Source organism: Manacus vitellinus, unplaced genomic scaffold (assembly GCF_001715985.3).
Source record: "Manacus vitellinus isolate BGI_N305 unplaced genomic scaffold, ASM171598v3 scaffold_12_pilon, whole genome shotgun sequence".
Classification (NCBI taxonomy): domain Eukaryota; kingdom Metazoa; phylum Chordata; class Aves; order Passeriformes; family Pipridae; genus Manacus; species Manacus vitellinus.
Genome location: NW_021938949.1, coordinates 848,423 through 863,462, shown reverse-complemented (window position 1 = coordinate 863,462; position 15,040 = coordinate 848,423). Strand labels below are relative to the sequence as shown.

Sequence of the window (15,040 nt, the reverse complement as noted above, 5' to 3'; positions counted from 1 at the left end):
GATACTGTGAAGCACAGTATCTAAGAACAGAAGCATTTTAAGGAAAGCAGAGAGAAGGAGCCAGCCAAATGTGCATGCACCATTAAGAAAATCTCAGTCATTTCAGGTGACAGATTCAGTGCCAAATAGTAACAATACTCAGATACATATTCTAAAGAGAGCTTTCAGGTTTCCTCAACAGCCTGTTCTACCAAGGCTGTCTCTGCACCACCCTGCAAAGCCTAGGGGCAAAGATATGCTTTGCAGATTTTTTAGAGACTAGCAAATAGGGAGGAGATCTGCTGGGAGATGCAAGGGAAAAGCCAGGTGAGTAAAAACGCCATCATTTACAGATGAACACAGAGTGTGTTTTATTTTTGAATCAATGAGGTTTGGTAGGCACAACAAGTTACCCATCCCTGCTGCTATCCTTCATCTCTTTCTCCAGCCTATCAGCATTGTAAGTCAGCATATCTGGATGTGAAGCACTTCCCATCTGAATGGGCCATTCATCTTCTGACACCACGCAGGCAGAGCATGTGAAATGTCGAGAGTTTAGACACCGCCAGAGTGAGAGATTCCCTGATGCAATTAGAGTGTGAAGAACACATAAATCTCAGATTTAAACGACTCCATCCAAGCAGACTCCACGCACGGCCCCCTCTGCTGTGGCAGGGTGGGATCAGTGCCACTGTAACCAGCCCCGAATCCAATGGAGGAGCTGGTGTTTGGACCTTGGCGTGAGCACAGAGATGGAGGTTTTCTAGCATGCAGCCTTTCCTAATGGGCTGTGGTTGAGGAGACAGTGATGGGTTGCTCTGACAGGTGAGGCAGACCTGGTGAAATAGCCCAGGGAGGCAGAGTGAGTAGCAGAGGGGAGATGAAACAGCAATATCTGAATAAAACCTATGTCAGGAAGGTGGTCATGCTGATATAATATCAGCAATGAGAGGGAGAACGTAAGAAAAAGTGCATGGTAAATTAAGCACCAAGGCTGTTAAAGGTCCAGTTATTTTCCAGCTAGTTGCCTTCTGATTGTTCGTTAAAGTACAATATCCAACCCTAAAAAACAGCCAGTGAAAGTTCACTCATTTTTCCTGTTGGCAAGTGGTCACAGGATCTGGAAACAACCTGGCTCCCTTGATCTTGACTCACTGCAGTGGTGTCTTGGCCATTAATATTCATATAGAAGCTAATGGTGCAGAATTGGGTGTTTGCATTCGTCCTTCCTGGTGTTTCCTACATTTCAATGTGGGCAGAGCTCTCATTTTCCATGGGAGTGGCACATGACTTGGTACTGTGCTCAAGCCCTCCTAGAGATAAGATGTCTCTATTTTCCATTAAAAACCAAACCAAATAAAATAATACATTCCTCAGAGTTGAGGACTGAAGCATGACCTCCAAGTCAAAAACATCAGAGGACAAGGAAAAAGAATTGATTTCTGTTTGGTAGAAATCTTATGATTTTTACGCCAGACTCTTGATTGTGGCAGTGCTGAGTGTGATGTTTTTAGCAATTTCTGAGTCATCAATCCTGGCTCTCCCAGCAGGAAAGGAAAGGAGACGCAAAAGCAGCAGTGTCCTAAAACACCATGTTTTCAGAAAAATTTAAAAAAAAAAAAAGGATCTATGGTGGCTTAGGAAGATGCTTATAAAAGCTGCTATCTCTTCTTTAGTCCTTAACCCCCCCCAGTCCCCGTGGAGGCAGCCTTGGCTGCAGCCCCAGGATTAGCAGGGTATTGACTCCTCAGCACACACCATGCCATGGGCCTGCAGGCAGGGAGATGTCAACTACAGCAGGCTCAGCAGAGCACTGATGGGTCCCTTGTGCTGCCCACATCTGGCCCCAGGGATGGCAAGTTGGAATTCCATCAGGCTGAGTGTGACCCAAGGCTTATAAGGAAGGCTAAAATCCCTGGCTTCACTCCCAACCCCACTGTCAGTAAAGTTGTGATCATGGCAAAAGTGACTTGCTGAAACGTACCAAGTCCCTGAGATTCCTGCCTTAGTCTGTTGGAACTGTCAGTAGCTATACCTTATGTGCAAAGAGGGCAGATGTTTCCCAGCTGCATGCCCAGCCAGGTGCTGAGGGTGGAGGATGCTCCCTGTGCAGGCGGGGTCTCTATCAGCATCCACAGCAGGGCTCTCTCCTGGTAGGGACCTGCCATGGCTGCAGACATGACCCTGCCCCTTTAGTGTCATCAGTGAAGGGCTGTGACATCCTCCCATAGACCTGATGGGTTGAGACACCGGAGCTGAGCGCTGGTCCCAAACGCCTGAAACCCGCCGCGTGGGCACAGCAAGACAAGCTCGCTGCCTCCCAGAACGTCGGCACTTCTCTCTCCCTGCAGACTTCACTCCATCTCCAAGGACGGTGAGGGGGAGAAACAAGCAGCTAGAGATGCAGGCTGGCTGAAGGTACGCCGCCGGTGCCCCGCGCTAGCCTTGAAATACGGGGCGCCGTCGTCTTCGTTCGTGCCTGGCAGCGAATCTCTGCCATGTTCGCCCCTGCTCGTCACACTCACAGGGAGGACTTTTGGGGCAGGGACCTGCTCCCTGGTTGGCGTTGATGCATCTGCCGTGCAGCGTCGCAGGGCTGCGGTAGCTGGCAGAAAGCTCCCACACTGATTTTTGTCAAGAGCGCCGGGCAATAATGGAACGACACCTCGCCATGTTTGCAAACAAACACTGCCTCCCTTCCTGTTTAACACCATCTGCCGCCAAACCCAATTTCCCTGCCCCCATCCCTTCCCAAAAATGACAGCCAGAGACAACTCCAAAAAGCAGCTGCTAAGCCAAACCGTGCTCTTTTGTGCTCAGATTTTGAAAGGTGCTGGCAAGGAGGCTGCAGTCCCACGCGCAGCACACACCTCGCTGCACGCTCACGGCTGAGCCACTGACTGGGCTGAGGGTTTCTTTATCCCCTCTGCAAACACAAACCAGCTCAATGTGGGTTTGCTTTTGAGCTCTTCCACTGCATGATCTTCCTGACCTCTCTGTTCAGTGGTAGGAGCTGGTGTGAACATGGAAATGGAAGGAAGAAGAGGCTCCACTTCGCTCCACACCTCCACCAGCAAATAAGCTCAGCTTTTACCTGCATGAGTCCTTGTATCTTCCTCTAAGAGTGCTTGTAGGCTCCAAACCTGGGCTGATCAGGCTATGGCATGCATCTGGCACCCACACCATCACAAACATTTCCCCAGGGCTGCTGTGCCGACTGATGTGCCTCCAGGGAGCAGATAAAAGTCTTCCAGACTAGCCCAGCTTTTCTCATTTGGTCTTCTTGAAACAAAGAAAAAGGAGTAAAAGGAAATAACTTCATATAGCTTAGGAAAAAGTTTACCCAAAAAGGACTAGACTCCTCAGGGCTTCAACCTAGGTGGGGAAAAAAAAATGATTCCTTGAGCAAAGAGACTGTTTGGTTGAAGAAAACCAAACACTGCTCACAGCACTGCAGGTGGGAACCTGCTGCCTTATTTATCACAGAGCTGCAGAGAAGAGAAAATGAGGGTGTTGCATTCCACAATGCCCTGGTTAAGATATTAACACTGCTGTGACACTTATATTCTATCCCTTCATTATATTAACAACCAAGACTGCTAACAGAGTTCATATGTATTGCATTAAAAATCAGAGGCTCTTTCATGACAACTATTTCATACCTGTTCTCCATAGCACTCATGTCCTCTCCTTCACATGGCAGAGGTGTCCCCCTTGATGAGCTAAGGAACTCAGAAGGTGCCCCCATCTTGGGCCCAAGTGGTGCACAGGTATCTCATGCTCCTTCATGCAAGAGGAACCAAAGCTTCAATGTTTAAACATCATCTGATACAATCTTAAGCCTCAGACACTTGGAATCACAGAATCATGTAATGGTTTATATTGGAAGAGACGTTAAAGATCCCCTAGTTCCAACCCCCCTGCCATGGGCAGGGATGCTTTCCATTAGACCAAGTTGCTCCAACACCCTAAGTCCTTCTCCCCAGGAGTGCTCTTGATCCATTCCCTACCCAGTTTGTACTTGTGTTTGGGATTGCTCCAACCACGGTGCAGGACCTTGCACTTGGCTTTGTTGAACTTTGTGAGGTTCACACAGGCCTCCCCTCTCCAGCCTGTCCATGTCCCTCTGGACGGCATCCCTTCTCTTCAGCATATTGACTACACCACACAGCTTGGTGCTGTTGATATAATTTTTGGTGTATAACACTGTGCATTGTGCATACAGCATGTGTTATACCCAAGTTATCCTTTCCATGCAGGGGAAGGAGATGTCCTCTCTTTTTTGAGAAACTCCATCTCTGCAGTACCAGTCATTTGGTAGAGGGAGGATATCTACATTAGCCTTCACCTTACACGCTATTTCTTGTCTGGGTGCATTGGCTACCCCATCCTTTTTCCATGGAAGAATCCTTTCAGTAGGCTATGATCTGACAGAAAAATAAAGTCCTTCCCATCCAGGCAGTGACGTTTTATTCCCAGCACAACAACTTACATTTCTTTTATCAGCTAATTTAGTCTTTTCTACCTTAGTCACTGACCTGAAGATGAAACCATCTGTCCACTCTTTGGAAGCCTTTACGTTATGTATGAAAATGGCACGGGATGTGGCATTGATGATCTTTGCAATGGTCAAAATGGAAAGCACTTCCCGTGACCTCAGAGCTCTTTGGACTTCTCAGAATCCTCTCTGACTTTTTCCCCTGGCACCAAGTTCTCCCCAGGTTTTCTTGTGATGACTCTAAAGGAATTTAAATATTTGAGAGCAACTATGATAATGACTTTTAACCGACTTAAGTACGCTTCATAAATTAGTTGCCTCCCAGGTGGATGGCCTGTTTAAAGGCCACAAGTGAACTACCATAAGGTAAATTCTTTCCCTGCCCACCAGGTACTCCAGGTGCTCCAGGTACTCCAGACACTCCACTTCTGATTTTACAATACTTTTGGTTTCACAAGAGAGCAGGTATTTGCTTATGAAGTTGTGCTGCCCCCAGTGACTGAAATAACTTCTCTTGCACTTGAGAGCATCACCTATTCTTGCTGTAAAACACAGGCTGCCCTTCAGTGATGTTTCATTTGCTCTTTGATGATCCCCAAAGCTTCTCATTGTAAATTTTGCCCTCCTGGTAATCGGATACTCACCGTGCCTTTCTATCCCTGTCTGCACAGATTGCTGCTATGCACCTCCTCCAACCCCTGCCCTGACAGCCCGTGTCCAAGGGGCAGGATGTTTTTTTCCTCTGGAGACTTGATTCACTGTGGCTTTTTGCTCAACTGCTGCAGAGGAACCTTTTATTTCTTCTGGTTCAAACACAGGGACTCAAAGTACAATCCAGGCAGATAAGAACAGCTGTGAGTGATGCCCTCCTTCCCCACCCCTCCTAATCCTCCCTCCAAGGGCGTGGGGAGCTCACCCTACTGGCAGCTATTTCAGTCTGAGCCCATCCCCAGCATAAATCCCCGTTATTCTCCCTTCTAAATGTCCTGACCCTTTGTATACACCTGCATGTATTTTCACAGAGTAGTAGTATATCTGCGGGCTCTAGTTGACATTTCCCTTCTAAGTCGTGCAAACAATCTCTATCTGACAGGCTTTGGTTTTGGCCTAGGTATTTAGGACAAATCCATATTTTATCTCTGTATTTGTGTTTCAGAGAAACAAACCAAGAGTCTGTCCCCAGAAGGAGTCCTCCAAAGCAAGTCCACATATCAGTGTGGCAGTCAGCAGTGGGTTCAGCCCCCTTTGGCCCTTTGGGATATATATTCATTGGTGGGTGTTGTGTGTGCTTCTGTGGAAACTGGCAGGCAGTTTAACTCTACATTTAAGCCATAAAGTCTGTCATTGCCTTTAAGAAAACATATATTGTTTGCATCTTCTGCCTCATCGAAATCAAAATCTCACTGCTCCCTCACTTTAACGCTGGATGAAATAGCGGATTTGAGAGGTTGTTTCTGAGAGCTGCCATTGCTTTTTTTTGTCTGCACGTCCCATCCTGAGGCAGATACGACCCTGGGTTACCTCATATGCAAATTTTGCTGCAAAACAAGCTACTCTTTCATTGAATTTTTCCATTTTATGGTTGGTCAGCTCAGTTGATTTGGGTATTTATAAATACCCATCTTTTCAGCCTTTCACAGTTTCCTCCTTTGCTGCTGCTGACAGCACTGCTCTGGGCCAGGTGAAGTTCTTGTCCACCAGCAATCAGTGATGGTTTATGGCACTCTTAATGATGAAATTCCATCTGTCTCGCAGCAGATCCCTCAGGAGGTTGCTAATCAAACAGTGTTCAATTAACCCCTCCAGCTATGCCACATATTCAGCTACATCATCTCCTCATCCTATGAAACTCAAAGGAGCTGACCAAATTGCTTGGCTGTGGTGCACAATGCTCTGTTATATCTTCTGCAGCTCTCCCAAGAATTTATCTCCTCTCTTCTGAGGCTGTAACAAACTCCTGAAAGGTGAGTAGGTTTAATTGCTACAGAAATCAATTTTGCTTGGTGTCTGTTGGTTCTTATCTATAATCTGCTCTGAAAAAAATAGCAGCTCAGCTATCCAGTATATTGCTTGCAGTCCTCATTTTCTTCATTAAGGGCTTCCATTTTTTCCAAGAAGTTTTCAGTTCTAGGGTTTTTTTACAAAGGACTTCTCAGGTCACAGCAAACTCTTTACTCAAACTGGAAACTTGTCGCTTTGTTTAACCTGTTGCTTTGTTTAGTTTGTTTAATTTCTTTATGAACTCCTACTCACAAAACAAGGGGAAATAAGGCTGGATACCAAGAGCACCAGGCAACTCTTCTTAAACCTTTTTATCTTCATTAACATAACCTTCCCTGTTGTCTCCAGAGACCTATTGCAGTGATTTTAGTAAGGAGATTCGGAAATGCATGGAGGTAGAATTAAGCCCTCTAGTACCACTGGGGCAGAGACACATCGATTTTGGGGAACTACAGCCACACTGTGCCTCAGTAATGGACAGATGACATGTGTTATTTAGGATGTCAATTGAATGTCTTTTAGGATCATTTGGTCTGAATTAGCAAAAAAGATATTTTGTCCGAGTTGCGGTAATTTATGAGGGCTTAAAAGCCACGATAAGATCTGGAGTTAGAAGATATAACCTGGGCTCTTCCCCACAACACTGCTGGTGTTTAACAGGACTTTGTCAAACCTGTTTAGTGAACCCGATGGAGTTGGCACAATGGAGAGTTATGTCCTTCCTACCCACTCAGAAAAAAACGACAAAAAAACAGATAAAAACAGACTTTGCATCTGAACTTCGAATGCAGATTTTCCAAGCCTGCAGATAAAGGATCAGAACACCCCCAGACACTTGTGACTGTCTTTTATTTTACTCAAACCTGTTCACCCATCACTGGTTTCAGGAAATGACCTTCCATAACCTGCATGCTGGGTTTGGTTTGGAAGCAATGTCCCTTGAAAGGAGTTTCACAAGCATCTCTTTCCCGTCTTGCATGAAGTAGCTGCAACAGCATGGCTCCAACTGGCAGCAGGAGGAGGGCAAACTGGATTGCATATCACAAAACCCACTTGATCTTCAGTAGCAGCTTATCTTGTGTTGCACTTCTTTATCAATAAGAGGAAGTATCAGGAAATATTCAGGTCTATGTGCATTGTCTAGACAGCAGACTACTCTTAAAGGTTTGGAGAGTAAAGTGTGATGCCAGGGTTCCTTTTTGCTACAGCCTCTGTTTTTAATGGCAGATGAGGATGGGCAGATTTAACGAAGCGTAGAAGTGGGATCAGGCAGAGCAGGGTCCATCCCACTCCCCTGCTGAGAGCTTCTGTGATCCCAATCAGTGACATATTTTCTCTGTGGCCCAAACTGACATCGGAAAAAACAAACACAATTTCTCCTTCCTCGGATGCCTCCCTTTCATGTTCAGCTTAAAGCACTTCAGGCAATGGTCTACTTCTTACCTTGTTTTTGCTGTGCTGCCATCTTTGCAGAGGCCTGTCTCACTTCAGCTGTCTAGCCATGACCACAGTGCAAATATTAAGCAGCTCTGACAGCTGAAAGCCTGCTTCCATCTTATTTCCTTAGATGTCAGCAAACAGTGTCATGGCATCAGGGATGATACACCATGGCCCGACATAACAGAAGTGACACAACACACTGAAATCAAAGCATGACAGAAATTCAAGGCATAGACACATCCACTACCAAACCTCTCTGCAGCTGGCAGGGAGAGACCTTGTGAAGCAAATCACAGGTTGCAGGAGTTTCACAGCCTCCAACTGATGAACCAGCCGAATCTGCGGCTTGGCCAGGTCTTACCTTCATCATTAACTACTGTGAGGCAGCACCACAACAGAATTAGATGTCAGATCATCACAGAGAAGGAGATATGAAGCTCTTTACTTCTAGGTCACCATTTCCAGCTGTGTAGTAGGTAAGAGTCATTGTCACTTGACTGCCATTGTGAATTGAAACAAAGGTAGACTTTGTCACCACCAGAGAGGCTTGATGCCTGAGGGAGAATGGCAGGGCAGGACTTACAGACCATGGTGCATCCATACTGAGGTGGTGATGGCTAATCTGCTCTGTGCTACAAGTAGCTACACAAAAACAGACTCAGAGCTCAGTAGTGCCTCTTTCAAATCTGTCTTGCCCTTTGCCCAGGTCCTCTCTGATGTGCATGCACCTCACAGGGGTGAAGAGCCAGGTTCACAGCATCCCCACCACCTCCCAGGCAGCCTGTGCTGCTGCCAGCAATGCTATACCTGCTGCTACTGAGGCTGTTTTTCTTCTGCAGATCAATAAAGAACTTCAGGTCTGTCTCATCCCGACTGCACTAAACAAGCGGCACTTCAATACTACAATGACAGCTTCCTAAAATACTGCAAGAAAGGTAGGCAGGGAAAACCCCATTGGTTACACTGGAGTGGGGCAGAGGAATGGCAGTCATCCAAAACACTAAACTCCTCAAGGGTGACCTGCTCTTGTCCCAGCCCCAGAAGTGCAGAGCTTTCCTCTGCCAGAGGGTTGTAGCCTTTACCATGTGCAAGGTGCAAGCAAATGGTCCAGGCTGATTTTGATTTCTTGTCCCCTTAATTAGCACCTCAAAAGCTGAAAGTAAGTCCTTGTGCATGCAGCAGGTAGGAAAGAAGTCTTTCAGATAGCCTTACATCTGGAAGCCCTCTGCCAAACACAGACTTCCTGTCACAGAGAGCTCCTCCTTGAAAAGAAATGTGCCCATGACCATTTTGGAGCAATCTGACCTTTTTCATGGAGATATATGCCTCCCTGTCAATGGCTCATAAATGGATGAACAGCTCAGCTCTTTTTAATAGAGTTAGGCACAGGGTAATAATAGACTTGTGCAGCTCTCTCTCCTTGCTTAATTCATCTTTCTACAAATCATTAACATTGTTGGAATAACTGCTATCATTAGCTTGGATTCCTCCTTGCAGCAGCCAACAGCAGCATTGCAGAGAGCAGCACATGGAATATGGGGTTCCCCATTCCTGTTTGCAAAACAGAGACTCAGGGTAGGACTTGTCAATCTCCTGTCAAAGGAGGAAAGGTGCTGAATAAAGCAGACTGAACTCCATTCCTCCTCCACCAAAGAGGAGATTGCAGGGATCAGATGAGACACAGCATGGGATTCAGCACAGAGGTTGTAGCCTAAACTCAGCACAGGGAAAAGCCATGCAAGCCTCTCCTACACCTTCTAAGATGTCCCTAACCCATGTGAATGAACCTGTGGTCTCCACATGCAAGCCCTCCTGCTGCCACAGTTCCCGCAGGGATGATGCCCACCAACCAATAATGGTAAAACTGCTCACTTTGTGCTCATTTTTGTAATTTCTGAGCCAAGCCAAGTGCATATCAGACTTCAGGGTACAGCATGGCCACAACAGTGATGCCCCTGTACAGCATCAAGCAGGTTTAATGCCAGGTTGATATTCCTTTTGAAGTGTTGGCAGCTGCTGGAAGCTGAACAGAGACTTACTGCTGTGTGGCATGGTGAATCCAGTGCTGGTCTGAGCTAAATTCACAGTGGGTATAGCCTGGTGCTGGATCAAAGCAGCCTGCTCCTGGAACTGCTGTGGGCAACCTGCCTGCCTGGCATGGTGGAGGGAGCTCTGCTTGCTGCTGCTTCCAGCCACAGGGACATCATGGAGAAGGAAACAAAAATCCTCTGGGTGCATTTCTTGGCATGTGCTTTTGTTCAGCAGCAAAACAACCCAAAGCCCAATCCTGTGGTTCCTCAGTCCCCAAATTATTAAATAAGTCCACAGCAGCGGATGGGGCTCAGCCCTCAGGATCTCTGGGCCTGATCCCATGGTTGGGATCTGCACATGTATCTGATTAGCATTGTGGGATCATCCTTTAATTAAATTTACTGTGTTTGGTTTATGAGCACAGCGGTCTGGATTTGATGACAGCAGTACACAGGATGGGGTCCGTGGCTATTTATGTGTGTTGGGGCACAATGCACGCTCTCTTTTCATGTGCACAGCCCTAAATGATATCCCTGGGATTGCACATGTGCAACCGAGAACAGCAATTGGCCTGGGATCGGGAGTGTTGTGTGACTCTTCCAGTAATCTGAAATGGTCATTTCCTAGCAGTCTGTTTGTTTCTGTGTCAAGGGAAATAATCTAATTTGAGTGCTGTAGAATTTACAATTATTGTGCAACAGTTTTAACGAGGCAGAGTGGAGGGGGGTGATCAGGGGAGCGTTGGGATAAGTTGATGCGGTGTGAAGGTGAAAGCAAGGCAAAGCTTCTCCCCAGAAATCTGAAAACAAAACCTACCACTGCCTTAACAGTGCTGCCATCTGCAATTAGTGAAGGTTCACGTGTGACCCCAGTCCTCCCATACACCATGAGTAGATTTACGCAGAGACAAGAGACCTGTAAAGCACAAGGCTTAAGGCATCCACATCCTTGCAGTGCAAGCTGAGCTGGAGTTTGCTGCTTTGACACAACTTTTTCTGGTAAAGTGTCTGAGCCAGATTACACGTACTATCAAACCTGCTCAGACAACTCAGAGCCAAAGGGTCCTGAGCCAGGTCTGTGCACATTTTGTTCTCTCATAAAAGATCTCCATGGTGAGTCCTGTCTCTCCTGCATTCAGCCCATACCAGTATTATAAATTTTCAGTCCAGTGATTCCAGTTTGTTGACGGTGCAGAATTGAGGCTATGTCTGTGTCTATACTGGGATTGACTCAGAGAGCAAGACCCACCCAGCCTGTAGCACTGACTGGTTCAAGGCACAGCCCTTTGATTCAGGAAGTTGCTGTGCAATTGTACAGGCTTCCACAGTAAGAATGGAAATGAATAACCTCCAGATATTGCTCACAGGAAAGTATTCAAGGACCTAGGCAAGATTTTGACTCCCTAGTCTTAAAGTTCTACTCTGCTCATTGCTTCACGTGCAAAAAGCTAGGGAGTCCTGTTGTGATTTTGAAGTAGAGAAACTGATATGGAGGTGGCAGCACAGCCCAGAAGGCCCACTATACTCCTTTGGAGTGGAAAGCCAACCTGCAGATCCCTCTGGTATGAGCTAACACAACAGACCCACCTCAGTGAATGGTCCTTATGACAAGCTGCTGGGATAAGAAGAGAAGGGAGTGCTCTGTCCTTGGCAGGACACTGGGAAACCTGAGTGTCAGGGGACTTGACTGGGCCTTTTCCCTGCTCTTGTGTCCAGTGAAAATACTGCAGAGGGGATGATTGGACCAGTGCCTCCCAGAGTTTTGAGGGAGCCAGTACCGTGGCACTTGGTCCTATTTTCCTCTGAGAAGGTTTTGCTGGCTGTGTTTCCCAGAAGAGAAGAGCTCTACAGTCTTTGTCGTCCTTCAACCACTGTTGCCATGTGGGCAAAGACCTATGAGCACCCACCAAAAGGTCCCAAGGTAAGTTTTCTGGGCCCTCACTTCCGTTCAGGATGATGAAGGAGAGGCTGGGGTTGCCTGCATAGGGTATTGAATGGTTCTGCTCATGTTTCCCAAATAATTTTGTGCTCATAGTCCTGGGGAGCATTTTCTCTCTGTTCTGGCATTGCAAATGACTTGACCAAGCACATCTTTCTTTAAGCATGGAAGTTAATCACTCTGCTGCCAAGGCTGTGTTCATGGTGGCCATTACCCAGTTCCTCCTGTCCCATTATGGTGTCAGACGAAAGGGGAACCACATCTTAACCACAACTGGGTTTTGTGTCTTGTTTAAAGCACTCCCCAAGAGGACACTTCATGTTTCTATTTGGGTTACTTTATTTCTATAACACAAGCAGCACTCAAGCTAATGCACAGAAAGAGCCCTAGAGGGAAGTTCTTCAGGAGTAGGTAAGACCCAATATGTAAAGTGGTTAATGAGCTTGTCACAGGCAGCAGTGGATTGGGTTACCACTACCAGAAGTGGCTGGTGCCAAGCAAACACTCCTCCAGCAGAAAGCACCTTCAAGCTTGTCTCTGCCCAAAGAGCACTGAGAGCAGGCAGGACCAAAGGGAAAATCACTTCTCATAAGCCAGAGGCAAGTCAGGCGATTAAAGGAAATTCCCCTAATGCTTAGGGGCAGCAGCATGAGAAAAGCCCCAGGACATGTTCCACCTCCCTCTGCAGGGTCAGGCCATTCACCCTGGTGCTTTTGTGGTCTCTTCCAAAGCATCTGCAATGAAAAAATACCAGCCCCAAAGAACATGAAAATGGGGCTGTAAAAGATAAAAATCATCTTTGGGAGTAGGAGGACGGGGAGAATGAGAAACAGGTCTCCATTCCTCTTTCAGGCAGTCTAGGTTAAGGTAACAGTATTCCCTTAATAGCATCAAGTCAGCAAGGACTGTACAACTTTTAATAGATATCACATAGCTCACAGGATAAACTCAAAAGTCTGCAGGAGAATGGTACTTGGCACTGTGTGAAATTCAGCAACAGCACGCTGCACCACAGGAAACCGTGGCATCTTGGCCGAGGCTGAGTGCTCAGAAGGATACAGAAAAGGGAAAAGCCACTCAAACAGAGCTCAGACTATCCAGATGTGCCTTAGACTTAATTAAAGCACAGATTTTGAAATGCAGTGCAGTGGAAGGGAAAGGCACGAACCTGTACCAGACAGGGCACCTGGCAATGTCTAATCAAGGAAAATGAGGTATGAACATGGCTAGGGGAAAAGTCACCTTCTTGTTGCCACAGGGCTCTTCAACTGACCCCTCCAATAAGTGCTTGTGGTCACTGGGACTAGGATTGCTGTCCTGGTCTGGTAGGGCCTCTTTTCATCATCATTCCTCCATGGGGGTCAGCACATTATAAACCCCAATAATAAAACAGAAGACAGTGCCACTGGGGGTAGGCAAAAGGGGCTATGAGCCACAGGCCAAGTGTCACTTTTATGAAGTGACCTGGAATGCAGATCTGGTCTATAGGTTCATGTTTTCATAACACCACAGTGTTACAATACTGAGACAAATCATCTGTCAGCCCAGAGAAGTGCATGATGTTGAGATGAAATAGATACGAGAATAGGAGGCTCTTGACATTTGCAATATGCATTCCCATAAAGAAAGCAAACAAAAGAAGAAAGAAAAATACAAAATACAAAGCCATCACATCACCAGCTCCAAGTGCTAGGGGAAAATGAAAGGGAAAAGTTTTCTTGGGGCCCAGGCTACTTAGAGTGTGATGAAAATGAGAAATTCACATAAAGCTCTTTTTCCTCACTTCAAAACCCACAGGATCTCTTGACCCGGGTCAGCATTCCTCTGCTTTACCCACTTGACCTGACCATTCACAGCTGTGGTTACAGGGATGAACTGAGAGATCCTCTGTTGCAGCAGCACGAGTAGATGCACCATGCACCTTCATCTTTCTTCATTTGTTTCCCTTCATAAGTAAATATATCCCAGGAAAAGTCACTGTCCAAAAGGTGTGAGGGGGTGGAGCTTGACCTTTTACTGTTTTTAATGTACAATGAGACTAAATCAAGACCTCCATCTCAGCACCATGCTAATTTCAACACATTATTCTTTTTAGGCCTTCAATCTCCTTCCCCACAGAAATGATAAGTCGTGGAAACATGCAAGAGATGGACTAGAGGCAAAGAACAAGGACAGGACAAATCATGCTAATTTAATTTACTTGCTTAATTACATTTCATATCTCATTCATTTGAGATACACAGATGAGTAAAATTCATATGGACACAGACATTGAGAAGCCAAAAATAAAGCCATGAGCAGTTTCATCTTTGAGTTGTGCAGAAAATGAAAGTGAGAAAAGGAGAGAGAGAATGTGTTAGCTAGCAGATGCTGCAAGGGGACAGAGAAAATACAGTTTGTTCTTCCTGTAATGTCTCTGACCTCATCTTTCCCTTTTCCACACTCTTCCATAATTATTTTTGTCTTCTTGGTTCTATTGCTACATTTTCCCATTCTTGTTTGTGTTTTGCTTTACAATCAATCCTTCTTCAAGAGCATGTTCCCCAGGCCACATACCTGTGACCCATTGGAATAATTCTAGTGGATGACCAAAGGGAGTCATAAATGACTTTGACTTACTCCAGCTACAACGCAAATCTATCAGAAGTAGAGTTTCTCTGACTTACACATGTGATCCTAAGGAACAGTTCCAAGAAGCAGGATTTCCTAATTTTTCTTCCTGAAGTGAATGGCATAAAAACCCCCAGAGATCTGCCAGTTCTGTGCCACCCAGAGCTTCAAATCCTAATTTTATTGCTGTGTTCTCTCTCAAAAGCAGCTGGGAACAGTTGAGAATCTGGGCCTCTATCTTCACACATCCAAATCTGTCTTTAAATCTCACTTCTTCAAACAATCTCTCCTTACTTTTTTCAGCACTGACAAGTTCCAGGTGCCCCCATATTCTTCTCCAATGTCTGCCTATCATCTTTAGAGTTGTTCTTACTTTGGAAATGGACTAATCCTCATCTGCAGTCACACAGAGCAATAAACATGGCCATAAAATTAGGTTCTTCAAACTGTCAGCCAGTGACCAGATGTGAAGCTTCACAGACATAGATTAGCACATTATTTCAGCTCCACGAAGACCTCTACTCTTGCAGAACCACAAAATTG

The 15,040-nt window shown here is 46.0% G+C and overlaps 1 long non-coding RNA gene across 1 annotated transcript; it reads right to left on the bottom strand.

The window, feature by feature from the left end:
- Positions 1 to 3,304: 3,304 nt before the first annotated feature.
- On the bottom strand, positions 3,305 to 4,600 carry LOC108638734. The gene is made up of 3 exons (XR_001920055.1): positions 4,518 to 4,600; positions 3,642 to 3,762; positions 3,305 to 3,354 (listed from the first exon to the last, which is right to left on the bottom strand). It is a non-coding gene; the product is annotated as an uncharacterized LOC108638734 (long non-coding RNA).
- Between the last annotated feature and the right edge of the window lie 10,440 nt (positions 4,601 to 15,040).